Source organism: Bos taurus, chromosome 27 (genome assembly GCF_002263795.3).
Source record: "Bos taurus isolate L1 Dominette 01449 registration number 42190680 breed Hereford chromosome 27, ARS-UCD2.0, whole genome shotgun sequence".
Lineage (NCBI taxonomy): Eukaryota > Metazoa > Chordata > Mammalia > Artiodactyla > Bovidae > Bos > Bos taurus.
The window spans coordinates 44,259,016-44,285,879 of NC_037354.1; the positions used below are offsets into that span (position 1 = coordinate 44,259,016).

At 42.3% G+C, this 26,864-nt stretch overlaps 1 protein-coding gene across 4 annotated transcripts in view; it reads left to right on the top strand.

The window, feature by feature from the left end:
* The window catches only part of ZNF385D (zinc finger protein 385D), a 986,289-nt gene that overhangs the window by 808,576 nt on the left and 150,849 nt on the right, over positions 1-26,864 (top strand). The window lies entirely within an intron of this gene.

Consider the following 26,864-nt stretch of genomic DNA (forward strand, 5'->3'; position numbering starts at 1 on the left):
ACATCTAAAAGATCTGACTTCAGAGCAGGAATCTGAGCAAACTAAAGCTTTACTGCAGAGATTTTTTAAAATCGTTTTCTTCCCAAAGCAGAAAATTACATGTGTTGCAATAATTGTTTTATTGTTTTGTTTTGTTTTTGCCAAAGACAAAAGTGAAAAAGAAGACTTTATGAGAAAATATAAATTCTAGTATAGGGGACACAGAAAAAAGAGGGAAACACAAGACACACTGATACACGGCCACTTACAGCAGGCATCAACTTTCTTCTCTTGATGTTAATTTTTAATTTTAAAATTAGCATGCTTTCAGCAAGGATACTAGATTATAATAGATAAATGGTGGTTTAGGTGGTTTAGTTGCTAAGTCGTGTCCGCCTCTTTGCCACCCTATGGACTGCAGCCCTCCAGGCTCCTCTGTCCATGGAATTCTCCAGGCCAGAATACTGGAGTGGGTAGCCATTCCCTTCTCCAGGGGATCTTCCCAACCCAGGGATCAAACCCAGGTCTCCTGCATTGCAGGTGGATTCTTTACCAACTGAGTTAAAAGGGAAGCCCCAGTAGATAAATAAGTTATCAAATTTGAACACAAATGGAATAATGGAGAATGGTATTGTTTAAGAGCAGGTCAGAGGAGCAGGATTTTGTCATGGAATTTCTGGAGAAGCCACAAGAATGTGAAGACCAAGTAGGAAATCTACATGATGGTTTCATGTGTCTCAGATAAGTTAAGAAAACTACAAATAAGCATCAGTTCAGTTCAGTTCAGTTGCTCAGTCGTGTCCAACTCTTTGCAACCCCATGAATCACAGCACGCCAGGCCTCCCTGTCCATCACCAACTCCTGGAGTTCACTCAGACTCACGTCCATCGAGTTGGTGATGCCATCCAGCTATTTCATCCTCTGTTGTCTCCTTCTCCTCCTGCCCCCAATCCCTCCCAGCATCAGAGTATTTTCCAATGAGTCAACTCTTCGCATGAGGTGGCCAAAGTACTGGAGTTTCAGCTTTAGCATCATTCCTTCCAAAGAAATCCCAGGGCAGATCTCCTTCAGAATGGACTGGTTGGATCTCCTTGCAGTCCAAGGGACTCTCAAGAGTCTTCTCCAACACCACAGTTCAAAAGCATCAATTCTTCGGTGCTCAGCCTTCTTCACAGTCCAACTCTCACATCCATACATGACCACAGGAAAAACCATAGCCTTGACTAGACGGACCTTTGTTGGCAAAGTAATGTCTCTGCTTTTCAATATGCTATCTAGGTTGGTCATAACTTTCCTTCTAAGGAGTAAGCGTCCTTTAATTTCATGGCTGCAGTCACCATCTGCAGTGATTTTGGAGCCCCCAAAAATAAAGTCTGATACTGTTTCCACTCTTTTCCCATCTATTTGCCATGAAGTGATGGGACCAGATGCCATGATCTTAGTTTTCAAATAAGCAGAAGTGATTATTATTAGAATTTGTTGTAATCTAGAAAATACACTGAGTCCTTTGCAAATATAATCTCTCCTGATCTCCTGCAATATGCTGACATGTCACCTGTCATCTTAATTACAAACACTGAAGTTTAAAGAGTTTAAAAAAAAGTTTAAGGTTAAAAAAAAATGAGGTGAATTCACTTGTGTCACGTCTCACTAATCGGAAGGGCTGAGAATTCAAAAGTTTGATTGATCTACGATGGGAATTTTATATACAAATTGTAATGGCAGTGTAGTGGAACAAGGCAGGCAGGAGAACCATTGATACGAAAGGTTTTAGGCTAGATATTGGAGAAGGTGTTACACTTAGTAAGAACTAGGGTTGTGAAGGAATATGTGGGAAATAAACCCAAAGCAGCTCGTGGACAGAGTGAATGATGCATTTAAGACTTGACAGTGGAGCTCCTGGTAAACTAAGTTTTAAGGTGTAACCCTAAGACTAAGTTGTCTGTGTGCGTGTGTGCTCAGTCACTCGGTTATGTTCAACTCTTTGCGACCCCATGGACTGCAGCCCACCAGGCTCCTCTGTCCATGGGATTCTCCAGGCAAGAATGCTGGAGTGGGTTGCCATTTCTTGCTCCAGGGATCTTCCCGGCTCAGGGATCGAACCCTGGTCTCTGGCATCTCCTGCATCATGCCACCTGGGGAGCCCCACGACTAGGTTGATACTTTACTAAATTAATCCCCTGTGTGTTTTCTCTATAGGAGGATAGTGTAGTCAACACTTATGTGAAGTAGAAACCAAATTGATGTTCATATTAAACTTCATATGGTTGACTTTTAAAGTCAAACACTGATTATCATAGTATGCAATCATATATTCAATTCATTGCAAGTATGTCTGGGTAAATAATGATTTTAGAAACCTTTTAAATTTCTTTTACTTCATTCTGTTTCCTTAACCATGCAGTGATTCCTCCTTTTTCCCAAGAGGCATTTAGGAGCAAATAGACCCTGTCTTTCCTTTTGGGGAAAGAGAACCTTGTCTTCCCAGTGACTCTGCCTCCTCACTGTAGACATTTACCATGTGGAATTTCAGCTTATTACAATGTGCTTCAAAGAGAATGTGAAGACGCTCAAGAAACATTTTTCATACTTATTTTCCTGATGGGCCCTGACTAGCATGGGATGTGAAGATGCTGGACACATACTTAAAATTTCCATTTCCTTCTAAGAAGTATGGTCTAGTTGAGATTCATTTGTGTATATTGTGTGTAGTTATCTCCTTTATTAGAGAAAGATGTTGATAACCATTACAGAGTTTCAAGGGGGCCTCCAACACACCATCACAGCTGCATCCCTTCTACTCCCTGCCCTTTTCCATCCCTAAATGAAGAAAAAGGAGAAGTAGAAGGAATCACCGCCTTCGGTTAGTGAATTTTAATTCACTTAAATTCCTAATAGTATGAGCCATTTTTCAGTGGTTCTGTAGCATGAAAATTCAGTAGAAAAAAACCAGTGTAATTCATTTTTTATGGTGCATTTTGAAGGTTCTTTGTAAACATTCTTTCCTAAACTCTCTTTTTTTTAGATGAAATATTTGATGTCAGGGAATATTGGGTTGGACAAAAAATTCATTCAATGTTTTTGGCCAACCCAATATACTATTTTAGTATGGAAATTGTAAAGCATAATCAAATGTAAACATTATGTCCTTCCAATCCAGCTTAAGAAACTGAACATTTTAAGTTTTAAAATAATTTGTTTTTTGTCCCCTGCCTTCCAGTCAGAGGTATCCAAAATGTTTTATCCACAATTTCCATGTTTTACTTCATTCTTTTGGCCCTTAAGGATATACCTTTACATAAAGACTGATTTAATTCTGCCTGATTTTTGGCATCACAGAAATATCAGCATACCTAGGCAACTCCTCTGTTCCTTGTGTTTCCAGTTAGAACTGTGTGTCTGAGCTTCGTGTCTGTTGGCACGTTTAGCTGTATTTCCGTTCTTACCATGCTGAAAGTCTTGCAGTTATGGATGGGTCAGAGGGCGAGGTCGGTCTGCTCTCTTGCAGATGGACATCTGTGTCTGTGTTTCTGCTGGCGTGAAGTCCGCTCCTCTTAACATCGTTGTGCGTGGCTGTTTGTGCACAGACAACAAGAGTCTCTCTAGAGTCCATCCCTAGGAGTGGGAGGCTGGATAAGGCAGTTCTTGGTTCTCATCTTCACAGCAGAAGTTCTCCAGAAATGGTACCACTTTTTACTCCCACCTGTGGGTAAAGGATTCTTTTTGTTCTACATTTTTTTCAAATGGTTGGTGGTATTGTACAATTTTTTTAAAAAATTATGTCAATTTCTTGTCTGAAAAATAAACTCTAAGGTAATTTTGTATTTTCAAAAATGTCCCTGAATACTAACAGAGTTGGTCAATTTTCTCTATATTTATTGGCTGCTTATTTTTCTTTTTCTGTGAAATACCCATTAAAATTTTTTTTCAATAGTATACTGGTGGTATTCCATGTAGGGTTTCATTTTTATTTTTAACTTTATTTGTTATTTTGTTTAGTTTATTAATTGGAGGATAATTGCTTTACAATGTTGTGTTGGTTTCTGCTGTACTACAATGCGAGTCAGTTATGAAGTGAAGTGAAGTGAAAGTCACTCAGTCGTGTCCAACTCTTTGAGACCCCATGGACTGTCCATGGGATTCTCCAGGCCAGAGTACTGGAGGGGGTTTGCCTTTCCCTTCTCCAGGGGATCTTCCCAACCCAGGGATTGAACCCAGGTCTCCCGCACTGCAGGTGGATTCTTAACCAGCTGAGCCACCAGGGAAGCCCAAGACCACTGGAGTGTGTAGCTTATCCCTTCTCCAGGGGATCTTTCCGACCCAGGAGTTGAACTGGGTAGATTAAAGAATCTACCTGACAATGCAGGGGATGCAAAAGATGTGGATTTGATCCCTGGGTTGGGAAGACCCCCTGGAGGAGGAAATGGCAATCAACTCCAGTATTCTTGCCTGGAGAATCCCATGGACAGAGGAGCCTGGTGGGCTACGGTCCACAGGGTTGCAGAGTCAGACATGACTGAGCATGCACATTTGTATATAAAATAGACCACAAGGACCTACTGTGCAGCACAGGTAACTACACTCAATACTGTCTAATAACCTGTGTGGGAAAAGAATTTGAAAATGAATAAATCCATGGTGTATAAGTGAATCACTTTGCTGTACATGTGAAACTAATACATTGTGAATCAACTGTACTCCAATATAAATAAAAATGTTAAAAAATTATATGTGCTAACAACAGGTTTTATATAAGATATGTAGCAGATACATAGGATATTAGCAAATCACAGCAGTTTAAAAGTGCATGCAATGCAGCATTGAGGTTCAGTTTTAGTAATTTTGGGTGTAATTGAAGACATGAGAATGGATGATATGGAATAGGTTCTTGATAAAATTACTCGAGATTTCTCCGGGAGCATTGATCTTTCTGGGGAAGGCAGAGGGAAAAGATCAAAATGGAGCCAGAAGACATGAGAGTCAGGGGAGAAAGAGGAACAGTAGCATGTGAAGGGAGAGAGGACCTAGAAGGGAGGGCTTCTCCATGCGTTTGCAGATGTTCCTTGGAGAATATTCTGTGGTCCCCCTTGGATGCCCAGTGTGAACGCCCAGAAGCTGATGGTGCCCATCAGCCCCTGGCAGGCACTGTGCCTGCTGACACAAACGCAGGAGAGAGTCCCTGGTCTCCATCAGTGCACCTCCAGCAAGGCAGAAAGATGAGTGTAGAGATAACCACAGTACAAGACAATATTATGATAATTACTGTAGAACACAAGGGAGAAACTAGTGAATTTTGTTGATGATGGGTCATATAAGCCTCCTTAGTGGGAGAAAAGTGGGAAGTTAGGAACAAAGTGTTTTTTTCTCTTAAAGACTTCTCTGTAATTTTAATTAGGTTCTTCTTTTCAGATTATCATCTCTTAGCTAAATGGAAAATTTCTGATGCATTACAATGACCAGCTTCTTTCAAAATTTTACTTTTATTCAAAAAACCCATGGTATTTTGTGATTTAATTTTTAGGAGTTATAGTGTCAATGGTTAGTTAAAGATAAGAATGTCCTTGTTTAACTGAAGAATATATGAATAACTATGTCTGTAAGAATAGTAAGAATTTATCAAAGAGTGCAGGATGTTATAGAGATAATTGTTAAAAAATTTATTAAAGGACATTACAGAATAACTAAATAAATAAGAGCTATATCACAGTTATGGACAGAAAGATATGAAATAATGAAAATCTCTCTATTCTTTCTAAATCAAACTACATGGTCAGTATACTGTGAATCAAGTAGCTATGAGATTTTTTTTCACAGACACAAAAGGGTGGTTCTAAAACTGGGGTGAATCTAAAATTGACATAGGAGAGGAATTACCAAAAATAAATAAAGCATCCTTAAAGACCGAGAATCTGGAGAGACCCAGCCATGTCGGACATCAACCCTTATAGCAAACGATGCAAATTCAGTACACAAGACCGCCATCCTCACCCAGAGAGAAAGAAACAGACCAAAGAAACAGTCAGGATGCCACGAACAGATCCATTTTCAAAATGCAGCGTGCTCATGCACCCATTCAGTCAGCACGTGTTACGGGGTGCTGACCAATGCCTGGCATTTTCTAGGTGGTGGGGTTCCCACAGTAAACAAAACAGAAAGAGTCCTTTCTCTGCATTGCGTTGTGTTATAATGGGGGCAGGGGTCACACAGTCAAACAGAGTAAGGGCAATGGAGCAAAGTGAAGTGGGAGAGGGATTGAACAGATTTGGGGAAGTGTCGGTTTTTAAATACGGATGGCTGTGGTCTCTGAATGAGAGACGAAGCCTGACGGAGGTGAGAAAAGGCAGGCATGGCCCCCGGAGGGCACACGCTTGGGCAGCAGGTGGAGACTTTCCAGGGGAGCGTTGCTCAGGCGGGCATGTCTGTCATGAGCCGGAGGCACAGCGGCCAGGCAGGGGCTGGGCTGGGCCGTCAAGGGCTTCTGTGTGAGGAGGATGGAGCTGGATTTCTCCCTCACACTAGACACAGAGTCTGACCTGTAGATTAGAGACTTCACTGTGAATGGCAAAACTTTAAGAAAACATTTTAATGGCCTTGAGGTAGGAAATTTTTTTTAATTTAAATCAAATAAGTTCAAATAACTTTGAAACTAAGAACATTTGTTCATCAAAAGTCCCTATAAAGACAGCAAAAAGACAGGTCACAAATCTGACAAAAGACTGTTAGTGGCTCAGCCGTGTCCGACTCTTGGGACCCCATGGACTGTAGCCCACCAGGCTCCCCTGTCCGTGGGGTTCTCCAGGCGAGAACAGTGGAGTGGGCTGCCATGCCCTCCTCCAGGGATTGTGGAACCAGGGTCTCCCACAATGGATAGCAGGCGGATTCTCTATGGTCTGAGCCACAGGGGAAGCTCATAGGAATAATAGCCTTAATAGGTAAAGGGCTCTAACCATTCAGGAAACAGAGAGCTAGAGGAAGTTGCCCTATAACACGGGAGCTCAGCCCGGCACGCTGTGATGGCCTGGGGGTGGCTGGGGGGAGAGGCCAGATCATGGCAACTGACCCCGAGAGCTCAGTTGGAGAGTAGTCTGCCTGCAGTGTGGGAGAGAGGGCCACCCTGGAAGCTCCCTACTTTACGTACGGTGTGTGTGTTAACCCCGATGTCCCAACCTCCGTTCCACACCACCTTCCGCCTTGGGTAACCGTAAGTCTGTCTTCCACTTCTGCCAGTGTGTTTCTGTTTTGTAAATAAGTCACTTGTATCATTATTTCAGATTCCACGTACAGTTCAATGTCGTCCCAATAGAGCACACTCCCTGCCCGCGGATGCATCTACACACGCACCTTTCTGAAATGTGCCACATTTCCCTGAGCACACGGAACGCTAGAGTCCTCACCATCAGTTCCCCAGATGAGAAGCATCCGTCTTTGTCGGGCTTTATTTCAAACAGATGATGCTGACCTCTCTTCTCAAATTCTCCCCAGCCCTCCCCCCAATCTCCCAATTGCTCCTGGCTAAATTACAACCGATATTGTTCTGATGGACTTCTGAAACAGGCCTTGGTCTGTCTTCCTGACTCCAGACTGATTTTTGACCTTTAGGTTCTTGTCTAAATTATTTTTCTAAATATACAAATATTATTACATATACTTTTAAAAAATGAATATTTATTGGAATATAGTTGATTTACAATATTGTGTTAGTTTCTGCTTACAACAAGTGAATCAGTTATATATATGTATACATATATTCACTCTTTTTTTAGACTATTTTCCCATATATGTCATTATAGAGTATTGAACAGAGTTCCCTGTGCTACACAGTAGGTTCTTTTCAGTTATCTGTTTTATATATAGTTCAGTTCAGTTCAGTTCAGTCACTCAGTCCTGTCTAACTCTGCCACACCATGGACTGCAGCACGCCAGGCCTCCCTGTCCATCACCAACTCCCGGAGTTTTCTCAAACTCATGTCCATCGAGTCGGTGATGCCATCCAGCCATCTCATCCTCTGTTGTCCCCTTCTCCTCCTGCCCCCAATCCCTCCCAGCATCAGGGTCTTTTCCAATGAGTCAGCTCTTCACATGAGGTGGCCAAAGTACTGGAGTTTCGGCTTGAACATCAGTCCCTCCAATGAACACCCAGGACTGATATCCTTTAGGATGGACTGGTTGGATCTCCTTGCAGTCCAAGGGACTCTCAAGAGTCTTCTTCAACACCACAGTACAAAAGCATCAATTCTTCAGTGCTCAACTTTCTTCACAGTCCAACTCTCACATCCATACGTGACCACTGGAAAAACCCTAGCTTTGACTAGACAGAGCTTGTTGGCAGAATAATGTATCTGCTTTTTAATATGCTGTCTAGGTTGGTCATAGCTTTTCTTCCAAGGAGCAAGTGTCTTTTAATTTCATGGCTGCAGTCACCATCTGCAGTGATTTTGGAGCCCAAGAAAATAAAGTCAGTTATTGATTCCATTGTTTACCCATCTATTTGCCATGAAATGATAGGACTGGATGCCATGCTCTTAGTTTTCTGAATGCTGACTTTTAAGCCAACTTTTTCACTCTCCTCTTTCACTTTCATCAAGAGGCTCTTTATTTCTTCTTCGCTTTCTGCCATAAGGGTGGTGTCATCTGCAAATATGAGGTTTTTTATATTTCTCCCAGAAATCTTGATTCCAGCCTGTGCTGCTTCCAGCCCAGCATTTTGCATGATATACTCTGCACATAAGTTAAATAAGCAGGGTGACAATATAGAGCTTTGACATAAGCCTTTCCTGATTTGGAAGTAGTCTGTTGTTCCCTGTCCAGTTCTGTTGCTTCTTGACCTGCATACAGATTTCTCAGGAGGCAGGTAAGATGGTCTGGTATTCCCATCTCTTTAAGAATTTTCCACAGTTTATTGTGATCCACAGAGTCAAAGACTTTGGTGTAGTCAATGAAGCAGAAGTAGATGTTTTTATGAAACTCTTGCTTTTTTGATGATCCAGTGGATGTTGGCAATTTGATCTCTGGTTCCTCTGCCTTTTCTAAATCGAGCTTGAACATCTGGAAGTTCACAATTCACATACTGTTGAAGCCTCGCTTGGAGAATTTTGAGCATTACTTTGCTAGCATGTGAGATGAGTGCAGTTGTGCAGTAGTTTGGTGTGTATATATAAATATCAATCTCTCAATTTGTCCAGCCCCAGCTTCCCCCTTGGTTACCATCGGTTTGTTTTCTGCATCTGTGACTGTTTCTGTTTTGTAAATAGGTTCAGTGGTACCATTTTTTAAAGTCCATGTATGAACGTTCTCTTATGGTACTTTTCTTTCTCTGTCTGACTGATTTCACTTTGTATGATAATCTCTAGGTCCATCCATGTTGCGGAAAATGACGTTATTTCATTTCATTTTATGGCTGAGTAAACCTAGACAGAGCTTCCCTGGTGGCTCAGATGGTAAAGAATCTGCCTGCAATGCAGGAGACCCAGGTTCAATCTCTGGGTCGGGAAGATCCCCTGGAGGAGGGCATGGCAACCAACTCCAGTGTTCTTGCCTAGAGAATTCCATGGACAAAGGAGCCTGATGGACTATAGTCCACTTGGGTGCAAAGAGTCGGACACAACTAAGTGACTAATACTTTCACTTTTCAAACCTAGTCAGTGTATTAACAAGTGGAGATATCACTTTGCAAACAAAAGTCCCTATAGTCAAAGCTATGGTTTTTCCAATAGTCATGTCAGGATGTGAGAGTTGGACCATAAAGAAGGTTAAACACTGAAGAATTGATGCTTTCGAACTGTGGTGCTGCAGAAGACTCTTGAGAGTCCCTTGGACTGCAAGGAAATCAAACCAGTCAATCCTAAAGGAAATAGACCCTGAATATTCATTGGAAGGACTGATGCTGAAGCTGAAGCTCCTATACTTTGGAGCTGAGGTGAAGAGCCAGCTCATTAGAAAAGACCCTGATGCTGGAAAAGATTGAGGACAGGGGGAGAAGTGGACAACAGACAGTGAGATGGTTGGATGGCATCACCAACTCAATGGACTTGAGTTTGAGCAAACTCTGGGAGATGGTGAAGGACAGGGAACCCTGGTGTGCTCTGGTCCATGAGGGTGCAAAGAGTAGGACATGATTTAGCAACTAACCATTCTTCTGTTGATGGACACTTAGGTTGCTTCCATGTCCTGGCTATTATAAATAGTAGTTACATAAACCTGGTAGCTCTTATGGTAAAGAATCTGCCTGCAATGCAGGAGACCCGGGTTCAATCCCTGGGTCAGGAAATCCCCTGCAGAAGGAAATGGCAACCCACTCTAGTATTCTTGCCTGGAGAATTCCATGGACAGAGGAGCCTGGCGGTTACCATCCATGGGGTCACAAAGAGATGGACACACGAGTGAGCACCTAGCACTTCATCCTCTAGAATTAGATGTTTTCTTATAGCTTAACATTGCTGCAAGGACGAAAGTACAAGCTCATCAGCCCAGCACATGTGGCGTGCACGTGCCCCCATTTCCCTCACTCTTTTCACGTCTTCCACTCACACTGTTCTCCTCTCACACCTAAATTTTAAATGTTTACTGACAGCGTCACATTCTTTTATACCTTAACATGGGTTGTTTCTCTTATGCTTGTCATTTCCATCTAAATGATTCCTGCTCGTTGAGCACACATAGGGTCATTCATGTGCAGCCTTCTGGGATACCCCACACCAGTAAAGATCTCCTCTGACACTTTGCTCAGGTGTTTATTTTCACACTTGCTGATTTGAGCTAAAATGTATGTATGTTTTTCTAACTGTATTCTAAGTTCCTTTCTGAAGACTGGAGCTATTTGTTTTGCATTGTACCTTCCTCTGGAGTTAGAGTGCATATCCTTCTGACGAACATGTAATGACGATCCAGAAACCATCTCTGGCCGCTTCCCAGGGCATCCTTCCCTGTCCTTGACAGCTTGCAAGCCTAAATGGTCAAGGTCTTGTCAAACTGATGAACCTTCCCAATTAATCTTAAATTCATTGCTTTCTGTTTGTTGTCACATTAACTAATGTCTCAACAATCAATCCAGAATATTTTTAAATGATTCTGTGTTTCAACCATTATCTTATCAGCCCTGGAGAATGAGCATAGGCGTTATTATTTCTCCCATAAATATCTAGAGGATGAGAGTATCTGGAAACTACAAAACCATTGTGGATCCTGGACATGTGTGCCTCTGTATCAAGTGCTTCACATATATTATCTCATTTAATCCTCTTAGTACTCTTTCCTAAGGCCAAAAGGTGCGTAGGTGGCCATTCTAGAATGTGAATGCAAGTCCATCCACTACAGGATCTGTCCTCCAGGACACCTCGTTGTTCCAGAGCTGCTCTCGGCTCCGCCTCCCAGAGCTCACGTCGCCCCTCATCGCCTGCTGAGCCCTGTGTTGTTTCTGTTGTAACCCCTGTGGATTTATATGAGAGAGAGCGAATGCTTACAGGAGCACTTGCCAGGCCCTGTTATCCCATACAGGGTCTTTTCCTGTTCATTGTTTTGAAATTGCTTGAAATTCAGTTTAGGAGCCTGATGCTTGATCTGTGCTGGGTTTTTCTGAAGAGTTCACATTTCCATCCCAAACCACTCAGGCAGCCAGATTTTTTTCTTCTGTATCCCCCAGGTAATTAGCAGAAGTCTTAGCATTAGTGCCTTATCTTCACTGTGATTGCTCTTCTTATGTTGGCTTTTTTTTTTTTTAGCTAAGAACTCTTTACTGAATGCAAATTACTTTCAGAAAGTTCACTTAAATACAATAAATTCAGCAACACAGGAAGAGTGAAAATGTCATTTTTTTTGCTGTCATGAATTATTTTCATGATGAAAAGAATTACATAGTCTAAGAAGTGATGGAAAGCATCTTCCTTTAAGATTTCCTGAAGATTTCAGAGCAAGTGACATGATCCTAAATCAATATTCTTGATATTGAAATATTATTTAGAAGAGTGGTTATTTTAAATGGAATAGATTTTCTGATTAAATATGAGCAAGAATAACCCTTTACCTGCAAACTATAATTTATTGATATCAAATATCAGGTATTTTGGACTACTGTTTTTTTTTTTTTAAGGAGCCGAGTTTCCTTTTATTCAGATTTTTAAAATTTAAAACACATTTAGGTAAAACCTCTAGTTTTTATTTCAAAATGAGGCAAACATGGTACAAACACAACTTCTTTTCTCTGAAGATATCCTTGAAATGAAGCTAAAAGAAATTTTAAAAAGAGAGAGAGACACAAAAGAACAGAGGTGTTTTGGGTCAGCATGGATTTAAAAAAGTATCTCCGGATGCCAGACGGTGGAAAGGTAGTGCACAGAAAAAGAAAGAAGAGAAAAGTATCAAGTCAGAACCTTGGGGAAAGTCTGGACTTAGGGTTTGCAGATACCATGTTGAATGAATAAAGCAAACAGTATCAGACAGGTGGGACTTAAAACATGAGGATTGATTGAAAAGAGGAAACTTTTAAATTAAGATAAATACACATTTTTATAGGGAAAGAAAGTTAACAAAGAACAATAGAAATGTATATTTTATATATATAGCAGTTGAAAACAATCATCTTAAGCAATTTATTGGTAATAAGAAAGTAGAAGCCACTTTGATTGAAGCTAAAGCACTCTCCTTTGAATGGACCAGTTTTATAACATTATCACTTGGAAAATGTATAATCTAATCCTATCACCCTGATAGGATGATATCAGGATGATCTGTCATCCTATCAACCCTGATCAGTAGAAAAAAATATTGATGATGTCAAAACAATGATAATGCTGTTTTTGAGCTTTTAAATTTTAGATTCATCCTTGAATAAAGCCTGGAAAAATGGGTAGTAGTTAGAGTACAAAATATTTCGGTTAGAAGAGTTTGAATGTCTAATAGTGTATGTGTAGTTGAGAGAATTTGGAAATTTGAAATCAAGGAAGAAAAGATGTACAAAAAAGAGTAACTTCAAGCAGGGAATTTGAAATCCTGACTCAAGTTAATGGAACCATGCATAAATATGGAAACATGCATAGTTGTAAAATAATAATAGAATATTTAACTTAATAAAATTTGAAAATGTTTGTAGACGAGTATGAAAAGAAAGAAAGTAGTAAAGTAAGTGTGATCTTTACTAGTGTCTATAAATGGATTAGTATGTTATTTAGAGCTGTGATATCAATTGGCATAAAATAATAATAATGAACATTTCATTTCAAGCATTTATTAATATCTCTGGGCTGAAGCTCTTTGTACTCCTGGGTTTGTTACCATGTGCATATTATTTGATAACATAAATGAAAATAGAAAAGAAATTATAGCACAGTTTTCTGAGAGTCCCTCTGGAAGAAGACTGGAAGTGCATGGGAATTACAAAATGTACTAGTTAGTGTTCCAGCTAACAAAATAACTTTTTAAATCAGAGGTTCTCAACATGCTTGCTCCTGGGAATCCAGCTGAGATTTGCAAGCCCCTTCAAGCTGTGTGGAGAGAGTGTAAGTTTATATTTTACTTTGGATAGTTTATGTAGAAAGCTGCCAGTCATCCAATGGCATTGTATTTGGGGTTTTTCAAAAGTATATACAAGCGTTTCTATATGGTAGACACCATTAAGTGTTTAAAATACAACCAGATGCAACTATACCTTTAGTGTTAAAGAGGTCCTTAGGTACTGGGGTACTTGGGTGCCTTTACCTGGGTTCAGATGGATTTGATCCGAAGGATTTCTGGGCAGACAAGATAGCTCAACTTCATCATTCCATGACCTGAACAACTGAGAACCTCTTTGCCAACCACTTAACTATCACTATGCCTGATTCAAGCTTTTAACTACAGTTCAACTTGGCAGTGGTTCCTTTAAGTCCTCAACAAAGGCCAGAAGTGGAAAACAGGCAGGGTCCTGAAAGATGTAAAGAGAAGTGAAACAATACTTGAACAACACCCTGGAGATTAAAAATAGCCTACCGTGTCATTTGCTAACAAGCAAGTCAATTGTTGGAAAGACTTTAAAATATCCCTTGTTTATTGTAGGTTGTTCTGGCTTAGTTTTCCTCATCAGTTCTTCTTTTTAAAAAAATTTTTAACGTGTGTGTATTTCTGCTGTCTTTTGCCAATTCCCTAGAACCCTAAATACAGACCCAGTTTTCAAGTTGATTTTGGAAGTTTGTTGAGCTCTGACACATGTTTGAGAGTAAGTTTGATATGTAGGAGGAGCATCAGTTTTTAATAAACCTGAGTTTAAATCTTGGAGCTGCAAATCATTTTGCCTAGCTATTCCATGGTTTTTACTTCTGTAAAAGAAGGATAATAGCACACCCCTTTTAGAATTCTTTGGCTAAACATTATTTATTTCTGGGAAAGAAGACTGGTCTCCAGGAAACAACTGGTGAAATATCTTAATCATAGGAGGTTGCTTCTCTAATTTTATGTATTTGTCTTTGGTGTGCTGGGTCTCCATTGCTGCACCTGGGCTTTGCTCGAGTTGCCATCAGGGGCTCTTCCCTAGTTGTGATCAGGGCTCCTCCCCGTTTGTGATCAGGGCTCTTCCCTAGTTGTGATCAGGGCTCCTCCCCGGTTGTGTTCAGGGCTTCTCCCTATATGTGATCAGGGCTCTTCCCCGGTTGTGTTCAGGGCTCCTCCCTATATGTGATCAGGGCTCTTCCCTAGTTGTGATCAGGGCTCCTCCCCGGTTGTGATCAGGGCTCCTCCCCGGTTGTGTTCAAGGCTCCTCCCTGGTTGTGTTCAGGGCTCCTCCCCAGTTGTGAGCAGGGCTCCTCCCCGGTTGTGTTCAGAGCTCCTCCCCGGTTGTGAGCAGGGCTCCTCCCCGTTTGTGATCAGGGCTCCTCCCCAGTTGTGATCAGGGCTCTTTCCCGGTTGTGATCAGGGGCTCCTCCCTGGTTGTGATCAGGGCTCATCCCCATTTGTGATCAGGGCTCCTCCACAGTTGTGATCAGGGCTCCTCCCCGATTGTGAGCAGGGCTCCTCCCTAGATGTGATCAGGGCTCCTCCCTATATGTGATCAGGGCTCCTCCCTAGTGGAGATTCCTGGGCTGCTCGTTGCGATGCCTTCCCTTGTTGCAGAGTGTGGCTCTAGGGTGTGGGCTCTGTAGTTGTGGCACAGGGGTTAGTTGCCCTGCGGCATGTGGGATCTTCTGGATCAGGGATAGCAGGCTTCTGCATTGACAGGCTAATTTTTTTTCCCCCACTGAGCCACCAGGGAAGCTGGGAAGTTGGTTCTGTTACCAAGGTTCTGACCAATATTTCTTAGACATCCCCCATGGAGCCTCTTAAACCTTCAACTAATTTGCCTTGTGTTGGGATCTCAATCTATACTTTTAACAAGCTCCCCAGATGATTCCTGATGTATTGCCAGGGTTGAGAATGGTTGCCTTAAATATGTGGCATGCATTTTAAGAGCTATTATTGTTTTTCATTTTTTCAACATGCAAGTTTATTTTGAATATCTACATCAAGACCCTCAAACGCAGTCAACTTCAGATGACAGTGCAAATTTTCTAGACAATCGAACTGTGTGGCTTCAACCAAGAATCATATCTTCGGCCGCCCTTTTCTCCTTAAAATGCTTGGCAGCAGCTGAGGTGGCTGCTTTTACTTATCTAATTACTTCTTTCAACAATAAACATTTTCTGGGCATTTTCTGTTTTCAGGTACTTGTTTTTCAAAGATGAGCAAAACTGACTACATCTTTTGCAGTCTTGGGAAGGGAGGACTGTAAACAGAATATCTGGGAGATGAATACTGTACGACAGGATGTGGGAATATGTAGCGTGTTGTGAGAATGGGGAGGAGGGCTATTTGGCTCCGTCGGCTATGAGACCAGAGGGGCTTCTCTTGGAAAGAGAGCATTTTGGAGGAACAGGCAGGAATTACACATGTACTATGTAAGCAATAAAGATTGGAGGAAAGAAAGAACCCTACAAAAGATAGGAAGGCAATAAATCACACCAGATTATGCAAGAACTTGCCAGTAAATCTGTATTACTGGAGCAGAATATCACAGGCCAGAAGGAATGGGAGTGAATCCAAAGACACGACCCGGGTTAGATTGTGGAGGCAGTGCTTGCCAACACAAAATGCCTCTGATGGCATGGATTCCACATTGCTGGTTAATAAAAATAAGCATATGGGGCACCTATAGGGGATGAGGGAAATGTGTGTGTAAATTACTGAATGAATATTTCAGTGCAAGGAGTAGAATAAGTCAAGGAAGTATCAAGTCTAGCCCAAACACAGAATAGAAGAAATTGAGTCCTGCCAAATTCAAAAGAGTGAGAGATTTTATGTAGGGACTGTACCAACTGGTACATGAATTGGTACATAAATGATATGTATGCATGTGTATACACACACAAACATATGCACAGACATTTGCAATTTTGAGCACAACATAAAGAGAAGTAAGGATATTCTCATGTGCTTAATTCCATATATACCCTGTTATCTTGGGATTTTCATGCTAGAAGAGATCATATAAATTACTTATGGAGATGGAATTTATTTAAAAAGAACCACCCCACACACTATTATGCATTCTTAAAGTGATTAAAGATTGGTTTACAAAAGGAAACAACAAGCATAGAAGCAAGAAGAAAAGGGACATTGTAAAACATATACCCCCGAATTTATGTCTTTTCTACTTTAACCAAACATTTAAAATCAGGATAGTTGCTCACATAGCTCATATCAATGTTTCATTGTTTAATTTTTCTATAGCCTTTACAACTTTCATTTTGTGACATTTTAAAATTACCTCATCATTTGTAGTATAGATAGTATATAGTATGAGTGAGTGAAAGTCGCTCAGTTGTGTCCAACTCTTTGCAACCCCATGGACTGTATAATTCATGGAATTCTCCAGGCCAGAATACTGGAATGGGTAGCCTTTCCCTTCTCCAAGGGATCTTCCCAACCCAGGGATCAAACCCATGTTGTATAGTGAAAGTCGCTCAGTCTTGTCCAACTCTTTGCAACTCCACTCCATGGACTATACACAGTCCATGGAATTCTCCAGGCCAGAATACTGGAGTGGGTAACCTTTCCCTTCTCCAGGGGATCTTTCCAACCCAGGAATTGAACCCAGGTCTCCTGCATTGTGGGCAGATTTTTTACCAACTGAGCCACCAGGGAAGCCCAAGAATACTGGAGTGGGTAGCCTATCCCTTCTCCAGTGGATCTTCCCGACCCAGGAATCAAACCAGGGTCTCCTGTGTTGCAGACCAATTCTTTACCAGTTGAGCTATGGGGGAAGCCTTAAATCATCTGTAGGCTCCCTAGTAAAGACATGCTTCTTTCAATTCTGTCAGCCTCCTCTCTACGTATATTTCAGTTTCTGAAATGTATTTCCTCTTTTTAGGTTCTTGGGGATCACAAGACTCTTTGAGGCTAAAATTGATCATAAACAGTGGAAGGCAGACAAGAAATGGTCTCAGTGATCCACTGATTGTTCCAACTTTCCCTTTTAGACACTAGCCAAGAAAATAGATTTTGATTTGTTCTTTAATCAAGAAATAGTAGAATTATTGCCTGAGTAAAATTTCACAGTGGTTTGTAGATTTTTTTAAATTGTGTTTTCCACCAAGCCCATTTTTAAGCTGGGTTTCTTTATTTTCGGCGGCACTGTTTCTTCGCTGCTTTGAGCACGCGCTCTCTCGGTGCAGTGGCTGGGGGCAAGTCTCCAGTCTGCGGTGCGCACGCGTCTCTGTGTGGAGGCTTGTCTGCGCAGAGCCCGGGCTCTGGGCCGCATGGGCTTCGGTAACTGCCACCGTGGCTCAGTCGCCGCGGTGCTTAGGCTCTGGAGCGCAGGCTCAGTAGCTGTGATGCCTGGGCTCAGTTGCTTAGTGGCAAGTGAAATCTGTCCGGAGCGGGGATGCAACCCACATTCCCTGCATTGGCAGATGGATTCCTACCCACCGTGTCACCAAGGATGTCCAGTTTGTGGATTTTTATGTCGCCTATTCAGTGTGTGTTGAATTTTGTACCCCTCAAAAGTTTGTTATAATCCTAACTCCCAGTACATTGGATTGTGACCTTATTTGGAAATAGTCACTTTACAGAGATAATCAATTTAAAATGAGTTCGCAAGAGTGGTCCCTAATCGCCTGTGACTGCTGCTCTGATAATAAGGAGAAATTTGGACACAGAGACACACCCAGGAAGAATGGGATGTGAAGATGGAGAATTAGAGTGATGCGACTATAGGCTAAGGGTTGCCAAGGATTGCTGGCAAGATACCAGAAGCTAGGGAGAGGCAGGAGGAATTCTCCTTACAGACTTCAGAGGAGTTAAGTGTGGTTTGCCAGCATCTTGACTTTGAGCTTCTAACCTCCAAGACCATGAGGTAATGAATTTCTGTTGATGTAAGCTGGTGGTCCTTTTTTATAGCAACACTAGGAAATTAATGTATGGTTAAAATATTTGAAAGGAAGGATTAGAAGGTCAGTCGATAACATACTTTGATGTAATTGTTTCCATCCATCCATCCATCCTCTCATCCACCCATCTGTCCATCCACACAGCTGTCTTTCCATCCATACCTACATCTGTCCGTCCATCCATCCATCCATCTAATAGCATTATGATTTTGAAAAAGAAAGGAATTTAACAAAAGTAGCAAGTACATAATTTCAGATTAAGGGGGAAAAACCCTTTCATTCAACCATCCATGATTTGTATACAAAAATGTCTTGTCCTCTCCTGTCTTTTCACTTCAGATTCCGACACCCGACCCACATTTCAGTGACCTGCAGAGAAGCCAGATGTGATTGTGAACTTCTGGTGTAGCTGATCGTTTAATGAATTTCTGAAATTTATCCTTCAACCCAATCCACAACACTATGCTCTCTGGGGTTTTCTTTGTAAATGGAGTCCCAGCTCTGGAGTTGTTAGATTTTATTACTTAGACCTTATTCAGAGACAGGCCTATTGAACCTTGGATAGCATGACTTCCGGCTCAGGCAGTCCCATAGGCATGCATTGTCTTCCAAAGAGGTTTTACCATTTAAGTTCATCAGAAACAGGATTCCGATTAAAGCATTTGAGTCCGATTCTGTCCCTGTATTGCTGATAACAGAGTGTCCGAAGTGTCCAAATTAAGGACTGGAGTCTTCCCCACAGGGTGATATTAGTATGATCAGTCAGCAGTCTTCCCTTTTAAAGAAGCTTAATATTCTTTTGGCCTGAAAAAAAAATCCCATTGCAGAAAAAGGATGACCATCCCCATAGAAGGAAATCACTTTCTTTTCTTCCTCTAATTTTTTTTCTTCTCTCCTGGTATACCTTTTCTCATTGATACAGGAGATATGTGAATAAAATTTAAATATATATTAATCTTCACTGGGTTCCAGGAAAACAAATGAGAACCACAGGAGAGGAGAACATGGGTGGCATGTAGCGCCTGCCCTACTCCCTGAAAATACCACATACAGATGGTTTTTAAAGATGAACAGGATTAAACTTCCACGACGAGACATGTGTCAGTAATACGTCCACAAACTCAATTAAAAATCAAGGAACTGTACTCAATATCTTATAATAATCTATAAAGCAAACGAATCTGTAAAATTATATATGTTACATATAGTAAGGAACTGATCTGCAAAACAGAAATAGACCCACAGACAAGGTGAACAAACCTGCCGATACCCAAGGGGAAGGAGGCTGGAGGGATACACCCATGAATTGGGGATGAACAGAGACGCACACTGGTAGACCTAGAAGAGATGAACAGCAGAGACCTACTCTAGGGGCACAGGGAATTAGGCTCAATATTTGACAATAACCTATAATAAAAAAGAATCTTAATAAGAATGTGTGTGTGTGTGTGTGTGTGTGTGTGTGTGTGTGTGTGTGAGAGAGACTCGCTTTGCTGTATACCTGAAACTAATAGTGTCATGAATCAAATACGCCAATAATTTTTTAATTAAAAAAAAGAAAAAAAATCTCAGCGTGCAGTTACCTGTGGGATTCCACAGCAGTGCCACCATACAGTGGTCGAATGCAACTCGCCAGAGCACATAAATGAGTCCAAGAAAAATAATATCTTACGACCCCTTCAAGCTCATCATGGTTTACTCTGAACTCTGTTTCACGTTATTAGTCTGCTCGGAGAACATTAGGGAAAATAGCCATGGCAGAAAGCTACTGAAAGCTCTCTTCCATTTGGACGTGTCCCGAGTACTTGGAGAGCATCCAAATGGCTTGGCACATTTAAGTTCAAGCACTGGTTTTCTGAGCAAAATCAGCTTCTCCTGAACTGAGCAGAACAGTATGTCTGTTCACCTTTGCCTGGAAAGACCCCTGGTGGGGAAATGGTCTGATGTTGACCTGAAAGTCGAAAGAGAACCAGTGAACCATGGCTTCAGTGCTTAAATGAACCTGTGTCTAGAAATGCATTCGTAAGTGAACGCACGCAAGTCCCGTGTGGCAGCTGCCAGCTGCGGACTCTGCTCTGAGCATCTCTACCCCTGTTGTGTCCTGGGGTCGTTAATCCACATGCTTTCACTTCTCATAAACTCTACTCACCCCTCATGCATAAGGTTCCCTTGTGAACCCAGGTTTTCTCACTGCTGCAGTTAACACCATTCTGAGACTGATGTTAAGTTTTAATATCAGGCTTCAACAATATTCAGTTTGTGTTTTAGCAACTCAACAGCCATGTGGTGGGCCCTGGCCCAAGTGGGAGCCACTCCGTTAATTCCTGGGTGCAAAGAGGACAGGGGCGTGGCCGCCTTGACTTTCCCCCTTTTGGGTGAGACACGAGACAAGAGAGGTCTTCAGATGGGGTGGTGGAGAGGGATGAAGGATGAGCTGGGGACCTGGCCTCTCTGAAGGAGGTCAGCTGAGAAGAGATGGGTTCTGTCTGGAGTCCCGAGAAGTAGGTAGGCATTAGTCAGAGGAAGATGAAGCAGAAGGTGTGGGGAAAGGTTTTCAAGGTAGAGGAAGAGGAATGTGCAGAAGACTTGAGGGTAAAAGAAAGCTGGGTGCATTGAAAAATTGGTTGTGCCTTTGTGTCTTGAATATGTTGTATTTCCTACTTAAACGTATCAGTTTAGCAGACTTGAGCTTGGCCTGATTAGTGAGCTCGATGGAAAACGCGTACCTCTAGTTGAATGAATCCATCTGTGAAGTGAGCTCACACATGTCCTTTGCTGTTGGGCAAAAGCAGAGAAAGCAGGAGACTTCATGGGAAGCCTCCCTCCAGCCCTGCTCAGAGCTGTGTCTTGGCCTTGGGTGATCGGTATTCGTGTCAAATTCCCTCCCTCCCTAAACCTCAGAGAAAGGGGGAATGCTCAAGTCCTCGATGTTCTTGATGGGAATGGTGATACCATGGGAGCAGGCACATGTTTGGAAAAGGCAACTAATGATACATTTAATATGCTTGCACTCTTTGGGTATGGAAATTGTTTTTTAAAAGAGGGCAAAAGTTGCAAGTTTTCCCAACTGGAAAAATTTGTTGAAGAAACGCAATTATTATAATTTTTAATAATGTGTAAGTCATATAATGGAGAGGGAAATGGCAACCCACTCCAGCGTTCTTGCCTGGAGAATCTCATGGACAGAGGAGCCTGGTGGGCTGCAGTCCACGGGGTCACAAAGAGTCAAACACCACTAAGCAACGAACACACACACACATGAGTCATATAAACACAGTTTTACTGGTTCATAGTTGATGGAATAAACTACGTGTCACTTAATATTCAGTCCAGTTCAGTCGCTCAGTTGTGTCCAACTCTCTGTGACCCCATGGACTGCAGCACGCCAGGCCTCCCTGTCCGTTACCGACTCCCGGAGCTCACTCAAACTCATGTCCATCGAGTTGGTGATGCCACTTTATGTTACAGGGTCACACATTCCAGGACACCATTATCACAAAGCTTTATTGTGGTGCTGGACGGAGGGGCCAGAGTGGGAAGTTGTGCTGCTTGTTACTTCCGTGATAGTAGGCAAGGGCAGTGAGAGCTCCTCGGGAGGTTTCTAGGCTAGAAGCAATGCTTACGAGCACAGATACACCGTGAGTGCCAGGAAGTGTGACCTTAGCCTGATTGTCACAGGTCACTGTCACCTAGAAATACCAGCTGGAAGAGACAACCTTTGTATTTCTAGACTTCTAAACACCCTGGCATTTAAATTCTTATTCTTTGATATGAAAACCGCAAGCCACAATACCTACAGGAACAGAGAGAGAGGACGTCTCCTGGAGCAGGAAAGGTACAGGCAAGGTTCAGCCCCATCCCTCCTCCCTGCAAACACAGCAGCGACCTGGGGAAGGGGGTTGGGAAGGAACCTCAGCGACTCACCTGAGGCTGGCCCTGGCCGCTCATCTACAAACCAATTTAGCAGAAAACCCCGAAGGGAGGTGAGGGAGAAGCAAGGCCTGGGAAGAAACGCAAAGACCCTTAAACCTGAAATGAAGGAAAACATATTCATTTGGCTTTATATAAGGCCTTAGGCTGAGTCCGAAATTGAATTTTACTCTAGAGTTAGGGTGAGCATATCAATAGCTAGTGTGTCATTCTTCACTTTGGTGTGTTGGTTTGGGGAGTGTTGGATAATGTCTTTGGAAAATGTTAGCTTTCAAAATATCCCACTTTAGGTATTATATAACTGTATCTTAAAATACCATGTGGCTTTTACCATTGCTTTTTAGTTTTTAACTCAGGGCTGCATGGGTTCAATGAAATGTCCGACTGAGATTTCTGGGTATTACATTTTTAGTTTAATGACTTTATTTTTGCACAAAAGCTTGCATTTTATTCATATTCATATAATGATTTTATTTTACAGGATCACACTTTTTAAACTATGTATTGAACAAAGATGCTAAATTTAAAAACAAACGACAAAAGCTTTGGTTATATTATTTTAGAAATTAGTTATTTAAAGCAGATATTTTGTATGGTGGGGCATCTCAGAGAATTTAATGTTAGATGTGCACTGTGAATGCCCAGGCTGTGGTACCAGGTTTCCTACAACTTATTTAACCCAAGAACTCCTTTTTTCTTTCCTGCACACACTGGCGTTTCTTGAGACTGATTTTGCAGACAGATTCTAGTGATGACACACATACACACAATAAAGTACGATTATTTTGACAGCTCGGACCTCTTGGTTCGCAGGGAGGAAACTGACATGCGTGCCTTTCCTTTTGGGCAGAGCGTGTGATTCCAGCGCATCCGCATTTGCGCCCCAGCATGCGTGCAGCCCTCAGTCTGCCTGACTCTGCGGTCCCTCGGACTGTAGCCTGCCAGACCCCGCTGTCCATGGGATTCTCAATGCTAAATGATGCCGTGTTTGGGCAAAATGAACAAAGGGGCCGTGTGTGTCCCCTGAGCGACAGTAGCTGCTACTTTTAGTCATTTACCACGTGTTGTGCTCAGTCGCTCAGTCGTGTCCGATTCTTGGTGACCCCACGGACGGCAGCCTGCCAGGCTCCTCTGTCCATGGGGCTCTCCAGGCAAGAAGACTGGAGCGGGTGGCCCTTTACTTCTCCAATATGGACCATGTGGTATCACTTAATTACCTGTTTAACAGCAGAAATTACTTAGATGTAGCCCTTGTTACGGAGAAGGCAATGGCACCCCACTCCAGTACTCCTGCCTGGAAAATCCCATGGACGGAGGAGCCTGGTGGGCTGCAGTCCATGGGGTCACTGAGGGTTGGACACGACTGAGCGACTTCACTTTCACTTTTCACTTTCATGCATTGGAGAAGGAAATGGCAACCCACTCCAGTGTTCTTGCCTGGAGAATCCCAGGGACGGGGGAGCCTGGTGGGCTTCCGTCTATGGGGTTACACAGAGTTGGACACGACTGAAGTGACTTAGCAGCAGCAGCAGCAGCCCTTGTTAATTCCTTGTTGTAAACGGTTTCCATGTATTTGTATCTGTATCTATTAAAGAGGTGACTGTGACTTACGGCCATTACTGAAGGCATTAAACTTTTGTTGTCTTGCTGTACTAGGTTCCTGAAATAATAATAGAGAATTACACGTGGTGGCATAACTATGGTTGTTGATTTCATCATTAAAGGATAATTCAGTTTAAAAAAAAATGTATACTGGAAAATATTTTAAAGTTTGGTTTTATAGCTATAGTGATCAGAACAACATTCAGTTAAAAAAAAAAAAAAAGAATTAAATCTAGAGAATATGCCACATTTGCCTAAAGTGTCTGCTTCTAAAATACCTCCTGCACAGATATGGATTGAATGCAGTCAGTGAAAGTGACCAATATTACTGAAAGACAAAAATAAATAGCTACTCTCGAAATATGATAAACTCAAAACTATGTATTTTCAGAGAGCATCTTTAATATAAATATGTCGTTCATTTTTATTTCACAGTGTCATTATAAAGGGGCTTCGGTATTCCTGAATAGAATACAGGTGTAATTCACCTGATCTCTAAGAGAAATGGATCCTGTTTGGGCAGATGGAACAGATGCAGTAGGAATGCTGAGACAGCTGCCTCTAAATTAGTACCCCCTTAGTTGCTGGCCAGAAAGGAAGCTCCCCCAGTGCCCTCTGTGCTGTCACAGAAGCATTGTGATGGCATTTGTGCCGTGTCAGAGGGACCTGGGAGGCAGGAGGTGGGCTCTGCAGCATCCTGCACTCACTCAGCCCTGCGGCTGCTGGCTCTCGGGTTCTGCTCATGGTCCATTTTGGTTCTGAGGAAATAGGGGTGAGGCGGGGCTGAGGAAAGTTTGATTTAACTGGGGTGGGAGACAGGGCAGTGTATGTATCGAAGAATCCTGTGCCATGCCCTATGACCTTTCTCACGAGTACTCTAGGTTGAAACTAAGAAAAGTAAACTGTAATTTTATGTTAATGTTTAATGTTTGGATTCAGATGCAAAACTGAATTTAGAAATGAACTTAGATCATGTATTAAGATATGAAAAACAGAATTTACTGGAAACAATTCAAAGTTCATCAGCTAACACATGGATAATCACATTAGGGTGAAAGTGAAAATGTAAGTTGCTCAGTCATGTCCAGCTCTTTGTGACCCCATCGACTGTAGCCCGCCAGGCTCTTCTGTCCGTGGGATTCTCCAGGCAAGAATACTGGAGTGGGTTGCCATTTCCTTCTCCAGGGAAATCTGCCAGACCCCGGGGATTGAACCCGGGTCTCCTGCGTGGCAGGCAGATTCTTTCGAGTCTGAGCCACCAGGGAAGCTCACACGGGCTCACCCATACAAAGGGCTACTACTCGGCAGTAAAAAGGAATGTTACCAATGCGTGCAGCGGCACGCGTGAATCTGAGAAACATCACGCTGGATGAAAGACGCCAGGCACGGAAGACCGTGTAGTGTGTGATTCCATTTGTATGAACTTTGAGGAAAGGGAAAAGTATAGTTACAGAAGGCAGAGCGGTGATTTCACCGGGTGGGGTGGGAGGGAGGAACTGACCTCAGGAGGGAACTTTATGGGTAATGGAAGTGTTCTATGAGGTAATTATTAAGACTGTATCTATTTGTCAAATCTCACCAAACTGTAAATTTAACACTGGTGAGCTTTATTGTGTTTAAATTAAAACTGGTTGAAAAGAAAGTACAGTATAATTCACTAGTGGGGGAGGGGATCCTAGACTCTGTTAATTTCTGGAAGTGACCAGAAAAATTGTGGGGCAGCTGAGCTTCATCCAAAATCTGGGATGAACATCAGGAAAAATGTCGAGTGGTGATGGAAGCTACGAATGAGAACCCATGAGCTCTTCTTGGTCACAGCTGTTTAATATAAAAACCATCTAGCCTCGCACTTAGCACCGGGAGGCACTTAATAAATGCTGAGCACTGTCCTCTTCTTGTCGATGCCATTATTTTATTATTATTGAGAATAGTGCATTATGAGTGTCTAGACAACATTATAGAAGTTGTGAACAGAGAAAACCTTTATCCTACCCACTGGTGGAAAGAGTCTATGAGTTAACTGGTTCTGATGATTTGAAATCATCAGGAGGTAGAATTTATCAGTGACTGGTTTAGGCTAATTAGTGAACTATAATGTATCACAGACGGAGAAGGCAATGGCACCCCACTCCAGTACTCCTGCCTGGAAAATCCCATGGATGGAGGAGCCTGGTGGGCTGCAGTCCATGGGGTCGCTAAGAGTCGGGAATGAGCGACTTCACTGTCACTTTTCACTTTCATGCATTGGAGAAGGAAATGGCAACCCACTCCAGTGTTCTTGCCTGGAGAATCCCAGGGATGGGGGATTCTGTTGGGCTGCCGTCTATGGGGTCGCACAGAGTCGGACACGACTGAAGCAACTTAGCAGCAGCAGCAGCAATGTATCACAGAAGCACTTAGAGCATCATTTCACAGACATATTCTTAGCTTTTGTGTGTGTCAAATCTTGTCTGAACTGACTCAGTCCATGGGGAAGACTCTCAGAAGAACTTTGTATCGGATGAGAGTTAAGAGTTCCAAAGTCTGTAAGTATTGAACAGAATCAATGGCTGGTGTAGGACATTGAAATCATTTTGAAATGTTTTTTGGACACGTGAGAGATAGAAAGCGCCAACAAAGACCGTAGGAATGTGAGGCTCCTGTTATCCCTAATCATCACATACGTGTACACAAAAGAGAAAACAGAACAGCCAAGATTTATTGACTTTTAATGTGCTTGGCACTGTACTGCGCTAAGTGATTTCAAGAATTATTATGACTAAACTTCATCACAAGCGTAAGAGATAATGCATAAGAGCACAGAGGCTGCGCGTGTATTAAGAAGACAATCAAAGTTTGATTCTGACTAACATTTGGGAACCGTGGGTGAGGACCCTGGAACGAACCTTGGTGACATTCCATTTTACCAGCGTTGTTTTGCCAGCATCATGCTTTGGATATCCCATGTCCTGTCCTGGGAGTGGGATG